This window comes from Abrus precatorius, unplaced genomic scaffold, assembly GCF_003935025.1.
Source record: "Abrus precatorius isolate BTA unplaced genomic scaffold, Abrus_2018 Scaffold11, whole genome shotgun sequence".
NCBI lineage: Eukaryota > Viridiplantae > Streptophyta > Magnoliopsida > Fabales > Fabaceae > Abrus > Abrus precatorius.
In genome coordinates this window covers 15,149,351-15,162,301 of record NW_020874303.1, presented here as the reverse complement: position 1 = coordinate 15,162,301, position 12,951 = coordinate 15,149,351, and the positions used below count along the sequence as shown (strand labels likewise).

Genomic DNA, 12,951 nt, shown 5'->3' with positions numbered 1-12,951 from the left:
CTAATATCACCCCTAACCCAAAAGTGAAAAACAAATGTCTCTCTATGTGACTTTGATAATATAAGCATTGATTTGGATGATTTAAAGAATTAAGTTTAGGGTTCAAAAAAAATTAAGTTTGGAGTGCTCGGTTGTTATTGATTTAAATTAGTTTCAATCTTGTCTACATCTTTAGAAAAAAAAAAAAAAGTGGAAGCAAATCAGAAATGGAAAACGAAGTTAAAACTGACTAAAAGAAAATGTGATTCTACAATATTTTAATGAAGGAGATGAGAGCATTTAAGGAGAAATTTAAGTAACTAATCCAATTCTTAAGTCTTTAAAACTCATCCCCATATCCTCTCTAATTTAGGAAATAGTCAGAATCCAAAATTTCTTCCTGAGCCTTAATCCCATTACAACTCATTTAAAGTCCTCTTGATTTGTGGCAATATTGCATATGTAGCTATGAATTATAACATTGTCAAGCCTATGATAAGAATTTTTAGCAAGAGCAATTAGGAGGATAAACACAAACTTATACACATTGAGCATTAGAGTGAAACACTAATCTCAGAAGTGGAGTTTAATTCATTCATGGTGTAGAAAATGGTGAAGCTACTTATGAACATCTAAGAATTATCTATATTGTTGCAACAATGGATAGAGAAAGTTGTTTGTTAATTTTCTGATTACAACTTTCAGTTCATAACGAAAAAATTACTTAGGGATAAGTTATTATTTTAAGTTTGGGGTTGTGATAAGTTTTTGACTTATTTAATAAATTAAGTATTTTTGGACACTCCTATAAAATAATCAATCTATTTTTGTGTAATTATTTGAAAAATTCAACGGAAAGATTTAATTCCCTCAAGTTTCATTGGATAATTCACTTACTAATTTTATGCAATTGGTTTTAAAGATTTTAAAAGAATAATTGCATATTAATTTAGTAGAAAGAAGTTAGAATTCTACAAGACTAATTTGTGTATACACGCACTTTTTATTGTAGATATACGATTTTAATAGCACATATAACAACACACAGATTTTTTTTTATGTTTTTTCTACGTCTTTACTGGCTTTTGCAGAGAAACAAGGGTGATATATCCCTTTCTTTTCTTTACTTTTTATGGAATATTAATAATTCAATTATCTAGTGCAATTTCAAGTAATAACATCTTTTTATTGAATTTTTGAATTAATTACACTAAAATAAATTGCTTATTCAATTGAAGTATCCAAAAACATTTAATTTATTACATGAGTCAATAACTTATAACAATCTCAAACTTCAAATGATTGCTTGTCCGTAGTAATTTTTTCTTATGAACCAAAGGTTATAATCAAATCCTCTCTTGCAACAACAAACATAATTCTTAATATTCACAAGCAAATTCATCTTTCTTGACATCATGAATGAATTAAAATCTCTACTTTCAGAATAAGTGTTTCTGTAACGCTCCGAATTTTGATAATATTAATCATTATTATTGATGTATATATATATATATATGTGTGTGTGTAAATGTTTATACGAGAATGAATGTTTGAATGTGCACTCAAGTGTGAAATGATGGAATGCGAATGGCATTTTAATGTGTGGTAATAATGAATGAGTATATATATGTATGTGCATGTGAATAAATACGGGAATGTTATGCGGGTATGACTGGATTGGGCTGGAAAGAATAGGCTAAGTAGCTAGTGCAGAGTATTCTCGTTGTAGTGAGAGTGCCCTGGGAAGAAGGGGGCTAAATTGTCGCCTTCTCGCTGTAGCGAGAGGTGTCTCGCTGTAGCGAGAGGTGTCTCGCTGTAGCAACAGAGTGACAGTGGGGACTGCATTTCTGGGTGTAGACTCGCTGTAACGAGATTCTGCAGAAACCAGAATGCAGTTTCATTTGAGATTTTTGTTGTGGCAATAGAGGGTGTCGCTGCAGCGAGAAATCCCTCGCTGCAGCGAGAGGACGTCGTTGTAGCGAAAGTGTCGCGATCTAAAGGGTTTAAAAGAGGGGTTTAGGGATTTGAGAGTTAATTCTCAAATTATCCCTTAGATCCCTTCGATTCTCTCGACCCCAAACCCCTTTCTTACCGATTAATTGCCTCCAAAGTCGTTCGTAAGCGAGATTGGAGCTCGGATTTGTGTGAAAAACGCTTGGAGGTGAGTTTTAACGGGTAGAGTTCCATTTTTTATTCCCTTTCTCTATTTTTGGGGTGATTTATGGGTTCTCATGAAAGTAACCTGTGTGTTTAGGCCGAAATCTGTGTGGAGAACGTTTTCAAGGTTGAATCTGAGTGTGGGTCTTCAATCCGAGGTAAGAAGGGCCTCTACCCTACTCTTCTGTGCGTGATTTGTTGTTATTTTACCAAATATTGTGTTGTGGTTGAGTTAGAGAATAGGAAATTGCTGAGGAATGTAATGTAGACCATGTGCCGTGATACGTGAATATTTTGTGTTTACCTGAAATCAAGAAATAGGGATTGTATGTAAATGTTGTGTGATAGAATGTGGGCTTGTATGCCAAATATTGTAAATAGGTATGGGCACTTGTGTCGTATATTTCAAATGAATAATGTGAACCAATGTGGGCCCGAGGACTGTGTAATACAATAAATATGGGCCATGTGTTGAATAGTATGGAAGTAGGCTATATGCCATGTGATATAAATGAAAGTGGGCCTCGTGCTGTGTATTATGAAATAATGAGAATGAGGTGGGTAGTCGTCAGTATATAATAAAGAATGGGCAGGTTGCCACTGGTATACAATAATGAGAATGGGGCGGGTAGCCGCCAGTGTACAATAATGTGAATGGGGTGGGTAGCTGCCGGTGTACAACAATGTCAATGGGCCGAGTAATCGCCGGTACGAAATACTGTGATGGGGCGTGCCAACGCCGATGTAATATGCCGTGAGTTATGAACATGAAATGTTGTAGGTGCCATAAGTGCACCAATGTTTAGTTCAAATGAAATTGTACTGGAATGCTACTTGTGAGTATATTTTCATATACCTATCTAAGTGTATTTAAGGTAGCTTGAAGGTGAGACTCTATAGTTGACTGTGTATTTTGGTAGTGTAAAGTCTCACCCTTACATTCATTTTTTAGGTAATCAAGACGATTGACATCAGACTCAGTGAAAGAATGGCTGAACTGCTATAGGGCTTAGGATTATTTAATTGTAAATTGTCGTATTTGAACTAGTTTAGTCCTGTGACAGTTGTTTGATATGAACTTGTAACCCTTCCTCATTTTTGAAATATTTTATGGAATTTATTATTTCAGTTTGCGAAATTATTATTTATTTGAAATTAAAGTTAAGGTGTTACAGTTTCACTCTTGATGTTCAAGGTATTTAAGCTTGTGTTTACCCTCCTGTTTGCTTTTGATGTCATTTCTTATAATAGACTTGACAATGTTCTAGTTCACATCTATCTCTGCAATATTGTCACAAATCAAAAGGACTTTGTATAGGTTGTAATGAAGTCAAAGCTCAGGTTGGAAGAGTATTTGGTGCTGGTTATTCCCTGAGTCAAAGAAGATATGAGAGATGAACTTAGAGACCTAAAAATTGGGTTAATTGCTTGCAATACCTCGTTAAAAATACTCATCTTTGTTACAGTGCTGCAAAATCAATTTTTTTTTTCAGTTGTAACTTCATTTTCCATCTCTAATTTTGTTTTTTAATGAAATTTTGAAATTCCCTAAATCCGTATCAGCTTACCATAATTCAATGATAGCTAACCCAATAACCTCAAACTTAAAAGTGTTGCTTGTCCCCAAGGAATTGGTGGTGAAACTCCAAATTTAAATCTTTAAATCATCTAAAGCAGTGTTCATATTCTTAAAGTTACACGGAGGGACAAACTAGTTTTTTCGCTTTTGAGTGAGAGAATAATATTAGGAGCAGAATAAAAAAGGTTGGGCTCAGAAGGGTTAAAAAAGAGGCTGAGTAAAGGTTAGCAAATTTAGCTAGAGTTATTTAAAAAAATACGAAAAGTGCCTCAATCATATTGATGACAAGAAAGCATGATAATATGCAAAAGAATAATGGCAAATCTTGAAAAGAATAATGATAAACATAGCAAGCACGCACTCAGCAAAGAACATATTAGCTTAATTACTAACACGGTAAAATCTGGAATTTAAAACATACATGGTGTCCAACATTGCATTCAAAATTTGTTAAGAATCATTAAGCTATTTAGGCTATACAACAGAGTATTTACAGAGACTATGTGTGTTAATCAAGATGAAAGGGGTTGTTCATACACAAGGAAAACTAAAAATACAAAATATGCATAAAATCGTGTTCACAAAAATTAAAAAAGAAACTCCCCTTTGCACAAGTAGCCAAATACATAGACTTCTCTGCTGCCATACTAGTGTCTCTTGCAATCACAAGCAGCAAACTTCTAGGCCACAAAACATAAATGTAGCAAATAAAACAAGGGAATCGATGAATCATTGACTCATGTAATAAATTAAGTATTTCTAGTACTTTTCATTAAATAATCAATCTAAGTTGGTGTAATTAATTAAAAAAATTCAATGAAAAAATGTTCTTAATATTTTGCAATTGGTTTTTGAAAGTTTTGGAAGAGCAATTGCAATTGAATCTAGTAGAAAAGAAGTTAGAATACTGCAGGACTGATTTGTGGGCACACGCATACCTGATTTGGGGACACGAGTCTGACAAAACATATAAAAACATAATTTTCTGCTAAAAGCAGCACCTTTTCTTTCATTTTTTCAGACATAGAATATTTTTAGGTCTTCTATCTGTCTTTTATGTACAGATATTTTTTCGTTCCTTCTTTATTTTCTTCTTTGAGGAATTTTGATGAGAAGTAGGGTTATATCTCTTCATTCTCTTTACTTTTTGATAGAAAAATGATTCCCTACAATTTACATTTCCTGTAATTTTTCTTTCAATTAAACATAAAGTTTATTTTTGCAACCTATTTTAGGATAATCTAAACGTGGGAAATAACTCAATTGTAAGTTCTATCCTAACGCATTTAATCCTAAACTTAATATTTCTCTGTTTCTTAGCATTCAGAGTTGATAAAGAGAATCTTCTAATTGAAAAATTAGAATTATTTTTGGAAATGGATTAAATCGCTCATTACGGATTACTTAGGAATAGAAATTTCTAATGGTATGGTCACTTTGATTTCTAAACCTAATGTTGACCTTTTCTTGATTATTTAAAGAATTAAGAACTTAGAGTTGGTTTAGAACAATTTAATCAAGGAATTGATTTGGGTACTTAAAAATCTGACCATTAGATTAGTTGTATTTTGGTTTATATATACTTTTTACAATGAGAGAATGAAGAAATCCTAACTCAACCCACTTCTATATTAATTTTTGACTTATTTACTAAACTCATTCATTTCTATTATGCAATTTATTGTCATTTTGCTTTAATTTCTTGCACTCAGTTTTACTATCACGTTAAATTAATCCTTAGAGTTTATGTTTACTTTTAATTTATGCATAATATTTAAATTCTGCATTGAAACTATTACTCTCTTTGTCACCCTACTGATGATATTCTTGTGGTTTGGTAGTTAACGTTAATCCTAGTGCATGATAAAATTTTATTATTACTATAAACGATTTGGTACACATACCAATGTGTTTATCAAGTTTCTAGCGCTGTTGCCGAGAATTAATAGTTAATATCAATTGTAATGAGAATTTGTTAAATTGGGTTAATAACTTCTGTTATATTTCAGGTGTTGGAGAAAGACTGAGGTGCAGTAGTTCAGGCTGTTAATGCGAGGAAAAGACAAGAACAAAAATGTACTTGATTCATCTCTAGAGCTTGATCAGTTAATCATCAATTTCAAGAAAAAAAACCAAAAAGAAGGGCCTGAATTTAGAAAAAGAGGAATTAAAAGAAGAAAGTTCTGGAAAAATGGCAAAAAATGCTAAAGAAGAGCTGAGGACTTTGGATGAATATGTTTGTGCAATACCCAAGGGAAACACAACATCCATTGTCAGACCTCCTATCCAAGCAAATAACTTTGAAATTAGACCAAACTTGATGAGGGTGTTACAGCAAGAACAATTTCTTGGACACCCATTAGAAGACCTCCTATTGCGCTTCTTTCTTAATCCTAATTAATTATATCGTCAGGCGACCATACCTCAGTTAATTAATAGATCTATAGGGTAAAACGAGACAAAGGATTGGGTGGACCAAACCAATCTTTCTCTTCTAATCGTTATTAAATTAACAAGTTCATAGGTTCCTTAAGCTTTCTTAAATTGATGTCTTGCATGACCATTGGGGATATTAATTTAGAGAAAAAAAATATTAATATTGCATGACCATTGGGTATTAATAGTATTCGTATGAATGATTGATAATCACAAGGAAATCAGATTTAGAGTTAAATAGAAAAATAAAATAAAGAATTGAATGAGAAAACCCATATGCCCTAGGTTCCTCTCCGATAAGTTTAACCAAGACGTGCATTGTATTCCTTACTTTTAGTTTTATAATTGATTTTATAAATTCTTGTTTTTAATTAATCTCGTATCTTTGAAGCTTAAACAATTGAATTAGAAAATTCTTAGTAATTGGAAATCAATCCTTGTGGGACAATATTTCGGGAACTTAATTTAAGAATCCTTTATTACTTCTCGATGGATACACTTGCCCTCCGAACAAGTTTTAGGCGCCGTTGTCGGGAATTGCTTTTTCAATATTAAGAAAATCTAAAATTTAATTGATTTGAGCAATTTGTGTTTTACTTTATTTTAGTTCTGTTTTGTTTATTGTTAATTTTTTTATTTTTTACAATTTTTGTATTTATTTTATTTTAATTTTTTTATTTCACAATTTCTTTTAATGTATGCTCACTCATTCGAAATGTTCTACAGCTTGTTTATTTGATCCGGAGATTGAGAGAACAGCTCGTAGACAAAAAGAAGAAGTGAGAGAGCAAAGAATGGCAGAAGAAAGGAGATCAATTCTAGATTACATGACACTCACTGCTAGAGGCACTCCTGGAAGCATTACAGCACCTAATGTGGAGACCAACAATTTTGAATTAAAACCAGCACTTATAACTATGGTCCAGAATTCAATACAATTTGGAGGAATGCCTAACGAAGATCCTAATCTTCATCTGACAAAGTTCCTCCGATTGACGGACACCATAAAGTACAATGGAGTCTACAACGATGCTATTCGACTCTGACTTTTTCCCTTCTCAGTATCTGAAAGGGTGAATGCATGGTTTTCCTCACTTCCAGCCAATTCCATTAGAACTTGGGAGGATCTCACTCAATAATTCTTGGGAAAGTACTTTCCTCAATCAAGGTCCTCTAAGCTTATGACAGAGATATGTTGCTTCCAATAGCATGAAGCTGAATCTTTATTTGAAGCATGGGAGCAATTTGGAGAGCTTTTGAGGAAATGTCTTCATCATGATTTTCCGACGTGGAGACAGGTACAAATTTTTTACATTGGCCTATCAATCACTACCAGGGCTACGATTGATGCCGCAGCAGGAGGGTCCCTCATAAGAAAAGATCCAGATGATGCATACAAGCTAATAGATGAGATGGCATCTTCTAGGTTCCAGTGGCACACCGTTGACGCTTACGACATCAAGAGGAAAGAAACAGCCACAGTCCACCAAGTAGAGAGTAGCAATCCACTAATGAACCAAATGGCAGCCCTTGCAAAGCAACTAGAATCTTTAATGAAGGCTCAAGACCAACCTGTAAGAGCTCCCGCAAGCCCAGAATTTAAGCAAGAAAAGGAAAATTTCATGGGCAATCAAAGTTCAGGGTGGAGGAGTAATCCTCCTAACTCTTGGGGGAATGGCTTTGGAAGTCAAAATTCAAGTGTTTATCGCCCTCCTCATATGCAAAGTCAAGGAGCAAGACCTGAAGGAAAAGAAGCTCTTAGATCTCAGTCTAACTTTCAAGAACAAATGATGCAATATGTGCATTACTCTGATAAAAGGATGGCAGAGCTTGAATCCAAGTTGGACCAACATATTGAGAGAACTAATAAGAGGTTCGCAGAGGTTAAATCTGAAATACAAGCCAACTCTTCTAAGATTAGTACACAGTTGGAGTAAATTACGAACCTTCTGAGTCAAAGAGTGATGGGAACACTGCCATCTCAGCCTGAGCCTAATCCAAGGGAGCAATGCAATGCCATCACTCTTAGAAGTGCGAAGAAACTACAAGAATCGCAAAATAGAGGCACATGCACGCCCATGCTTATAGAGAAGCACGCCCATGCTGATTCTACATGCACGCCTGCGCTTACTGATGAGCACGCCCCTGCTGAAACTGAAGCACGACCGTACTTATACAAGCACGCCCATGACAGTTATCAAAGCACGACCGTGCATCACTATGAGCAAGACCGTGCTTCAAGCGAGGAGCTTGAAAAAGAAAAGAAGGAAGAGTCTCTTGTTAAACCAAGGCCCTATGAGCCTAAGATACCTTTCCCACAGCGACTGCAAAGTCACCCTCCTTATGATGAAGAGTTCCACAAGTTCTTAGACTTATTGGGCAAAGTGCACATCAATAAGCCTTTCATTGATGCTATCTCTAAAATGCCTAAATATGCTAAATTTTTAAAGGAGATTTTGACCAATAAAAGAAAGTTGAAAGCACATGAAACTGTGAAGCTCACTCAGGAGTGCTCAGCTATATTCCTTAAAAAGCTTCCACCTAAGCTTAAGGACCCAGGGAGTTTTACTATTCCTTGCACAATTGGAAAAACTCATATTGATAAGGCTTTATGTTATTTAGGAGCAAGTATTAATCTTTTGCCTTATTCTGTTTTCGGGAAGCTTGGAATGCATAAACCTAAGCCAACCTCTATGCCACTTCAGCTAGCAAATAGGTCGATCACATACCCCAAAGGCATAATGGAGAACGTACTTGTAAAAGTTGGGGAGTTTATATTTCCTGCTGACTTTGTGATACTTGACATGGAAGAAGATGTGATATCCCCATCATACTAGGGAGACCGTTCTTGGCCAATGCTAAGGCCATTATAGACATACAAGAAGGGAAGCTTACACTGAGGCTAGATGATGAGGAAGTTGTATTTCAAGTTTTCAATTCTTTCAAGTACCCTTCTAGCCAAGAGTCCTGTCACTTTGTGAGCACTATGGATGTTGCTTCTCCTCCTCCAATTCATGTGAAGCATGGAACCACAAGAAGAAGGCCAAGGAGGAAGCAATATAAGAAGAAGAAAAGACAAAAGTTTAAAACATCCATTAATAAGCCTCCTGATTTAGAGCTTAAATTTTCTTCTCTTTATTCTAATCTCTATCTTATGAAAAAATTTGCTGATGTAATAGGTGTTGGGGAGGCAAATTTGCTAGGGAGACAATTGCATATCAAGGGAGTTACCTCTGAGACTCATACCTTCTTCCCACCATGATTTAATATGAACGTCGACTCGTGACCTTAAACAAGCGCTCCCAGGAGGCAACCTGTGTCTTTTATTTTATTTAAATTTTATTTCTTTTTGTTTATTTTAATTTTTTCTATTTATATTTTATTTTTAGAATAAAGATTAAGCATATTGAAAGATTGCAAGAACGGAGTTGATTGTTCCCACACTTTTGAGCTCTGATTTGGAAGCATGCCTGTGCTCATCACATACACGGCCGTGCATTGAGTCGCAGTTGTGAGAGAAAGCTTTATATCAGAAGCATGGGCATGCTCAAGATTTCAGCATGGTCGTGCTCCCTTACCCAAAGCCGTCGCGCCAAGAATTATCAAAGAACCTCTTTCCTTTTTATTCAATTGCCCTCTTTGCATGCTTTTAAGTTAATTGCTTTCAAACATTGAGGACAATGTTTAGCTTTAAGTATGGGGGAGAATTTCTTAGTTATATGATTGTTATTTGCATGTTACTGAGTAAAGTGCCTATACTATTTTTTATGATAATTTAAAACTTTTTCCCTCATGGAACCCAATTTTTTCTAGATAAAAGAGCATGTTGAGTGATTATTATTGACATTATACTTTCATTTGGAAACTAATAATTAGCTAGGTTTCTTACTTTTATGCTTTACATTAAACTTTAACCCACAGATGTGAGTTTTGAGTCTTAAAGGGGATTTCTATCTTAATTTAATTAATTGTACCCCTTTCCTCATTGTTTTGTGTGATTATCTCCTTAAGATTTGTGCTCTAGAACTTGACTTAGAACCGACTTAAGACTTCTCTTTTTAATTACATATTTTTAATATGATTGAGGCATAATAAAATTTTTTTTCTTGGCCTTCAGCATGTTTGAGATACAACTAGTTGCCCACTTTGAGCTTTATTGATTTTCTTGGTCCCTTGCATTAAATTTATAAAAATATTTTGATGACCTTGAGTTTATGAATGGAGCAATTGAGTTGTTGAATTGTTTTATAAATTCTCCTCTATATCTCTATATGCAAAAAGAAAAAAAGAAAAAAAAAGAAAAAGGGTTATATATGATTGAAAGGAGAGAATAGTAAAGATATTATTCACATACAAAAATATAAAAATTACGTCAAGAGCTTCATTTGTAAACTTAGGGGATGTTTATAATTTTTATAATTTATTACCCCTTTGTATATTCCGTTTCTGTCAATTATCTCACCTCAATTATTATAATCACTTGGCTACATTATAACCTGAAAAAGACCTCATGATTTTTACTTGCATTTAATTTATTTAGTGGAGAGTCAGTTTATAGTCAAGCCTATGGTAGTACACTCTTCTTTAGGAGAATTGAGCGATATCTTATTTTGTCCCTTAGTGAGAGAGGAAAGAAGAGTACCCCAGTTTGATGTTTAAGTGAAAAGTTTGAAAATATAAGATTCTAATTGGGAATTCTTTTGATTGCTTATGCTCAGTGATATTACTCTTGTTGTTTTCTTTATCTCCTCATCTCGGGTTCCTTGTATGGTATTATGTTTTAAGTTATTATGTTACTCTTAACCAGCACTTTGCTTGAAGACAAGCAAACAAATAAGTATGGGGGAGTTGATAAGTCTGTATTTAGACCTTCTTTTATAGCCCATATATTCATATTTGATCTTTATTTTATTTTGGTTTTACACTAATTTATATATTAATTGTGCAGTTTGGTATAAAGAGGCCGCAAGTGGATTTTGGGTGCACTTTGGGCCCAAATTGATAGAAGATTAGAGCTTCGTAGCAGCCAGCACTCCCAGACCCTTCCAACAAGCACGGGGGTGCTTCGAGCCCATGCACGGCCGTGCTTAAGGCCTTGAACGGCCGTGCTTATCTGCGGGAAGCCCAATTATGAAGAGTTTGTAGGGTTTTCAAATCCTATAAAAGGGAAGATCTCAGACACCGTTTTAGACCAGTTTTAACATCTTGGCTTTGGCTCTAGAATACATTTGATATCGTCTCTCTTGCACCGGATCCTTGGCACATGCTTGGCAGGACTTGGAGCTTCGAGCGATCGTACTTGAAGACCGGGAACATATCTCACACTCTAGTTTGCTATTTCTTTTGATTATGGCTTTTTTTATGATTGTTTTAGTTCTTTTCTTTAGCATGAGTAACTAAGTCCATAGCCAGGGTTATGAGAACTATTGTTCATGAATTTATGGAATTTTGATATTTGAATTTAAATTTGATTTCCGTTTTGTGATTAGATTTTATCCTATTGCGCTTCTTTCTTAATCCTAATTAATTATATCGTCAGGTGACCGTACCTCGGTTAATTAATAGATCTATAGGATAAAACGAGACAAAGGATTAGGTGGATCAAACCAATCTTTCTCTTCTAATCGTTATTAAATTAACAAGTTCATAGGTTCTTTAAGCTTTCTTAAATTGATGTCTTGCATGACCATTGGGGATATTAATTTAGAGAAAAAAATATTAATATTGCATGACCATTGGGTATTAATAGTATTCGTATGAATGATTGGTAATCACAAGGAAATCAGATTTAGAGTTAAATTGAAAAATAACATAGGATTGAATGAGAAAACCCATATGCCCTAGGTTTCTCTCCGATAAGTTTAATCAAGACGTGCATTGTATTCCTTACTCTTAGTTTTATAATTGATTTTATAAATTCTTATTTTTAATTAATCTCGTATCTTTGAAGGTTAAACAATTGAATTAGAAAATTCTTAGTAATTGGAAATTAATCCTTATAGGACGATATTTCGGGAACTTAATTTAAGAACCCTTTATTACTTCTCAATGGGTACAGTTGCCCTCCGAACACAAAACAACGAAGTTTTCTAAAGATTTTGTAGTATAGAACCAAACCTAGGTCGATTCACGGAGACACATTTTCAGTCAAATTCAATTTTAGATTTTCTTTTAAAAAATGCCAATAAGATTTTTGGGGTTTTGAAAATTGCAATTAATCAAATTAAATTGCGAACAGAATTAAAGTGAGTAAAAAATGAATTAAGAAATATCAATCCATAGAATACCAATTGCATGTAACTCTGACTATCACAGTATCTAAAGATTTAAATCCATGTTTAAGCAATCACCCAATTCAATTATTAATTCAATTGAATAACCTAATTGAATAGAGTTACGAATTAAATCAAATAATCATTTAACCTAATTCGCATTAATTATTAAATTAGAGCATTAATCGAGTCCTAATTTAAAATCTAACAACAGAAAAGTCAATCACGATCGCAATAAACAATTTTGAGATTAGAGAGAAAAAGAGAACAAACTCGGAGCAATTAGTGCAGAACTCAAGTCGGAACTACAGCGTTTGGATTCTGCAAATTGAGCGAGAGGTTTAGCCTTCCATTGAAACATTTAACCCACGCAAGAATGAGAAAAGAACGAGAGAGTTCAAGAGAAAGTAAAAACAAAGATTCTTATTTCGGCCAAGTCTCAAAAGTTCAAAGTGTCTAATCACCCTCCTAATTCAGAACCTTATTAGTCTATTTATAGGTTCTAATCAGGGTAAATTAAGTGCCAAA

General features: G+C 34.1%; 1 non-coding gene across 1 annotated transcript; it reads right to left on the bottom strand.

Annotated features, from left to right (window-relative positions):
* Positions 1-7,326: 7,326 nt before the first annotated feature.
* LOC113856768 lies at positions 7,327-7,433 on the bottom strand. Its single transcript, XR_003503001.1, has one exon. It is a non-coding gene; the product is annotated as a small nucleolar RNA R71 (small nucleolar RNA).
* Between the last annotated feature and the right edge of the window lie 5,518 nt (positions 7,434-12,951).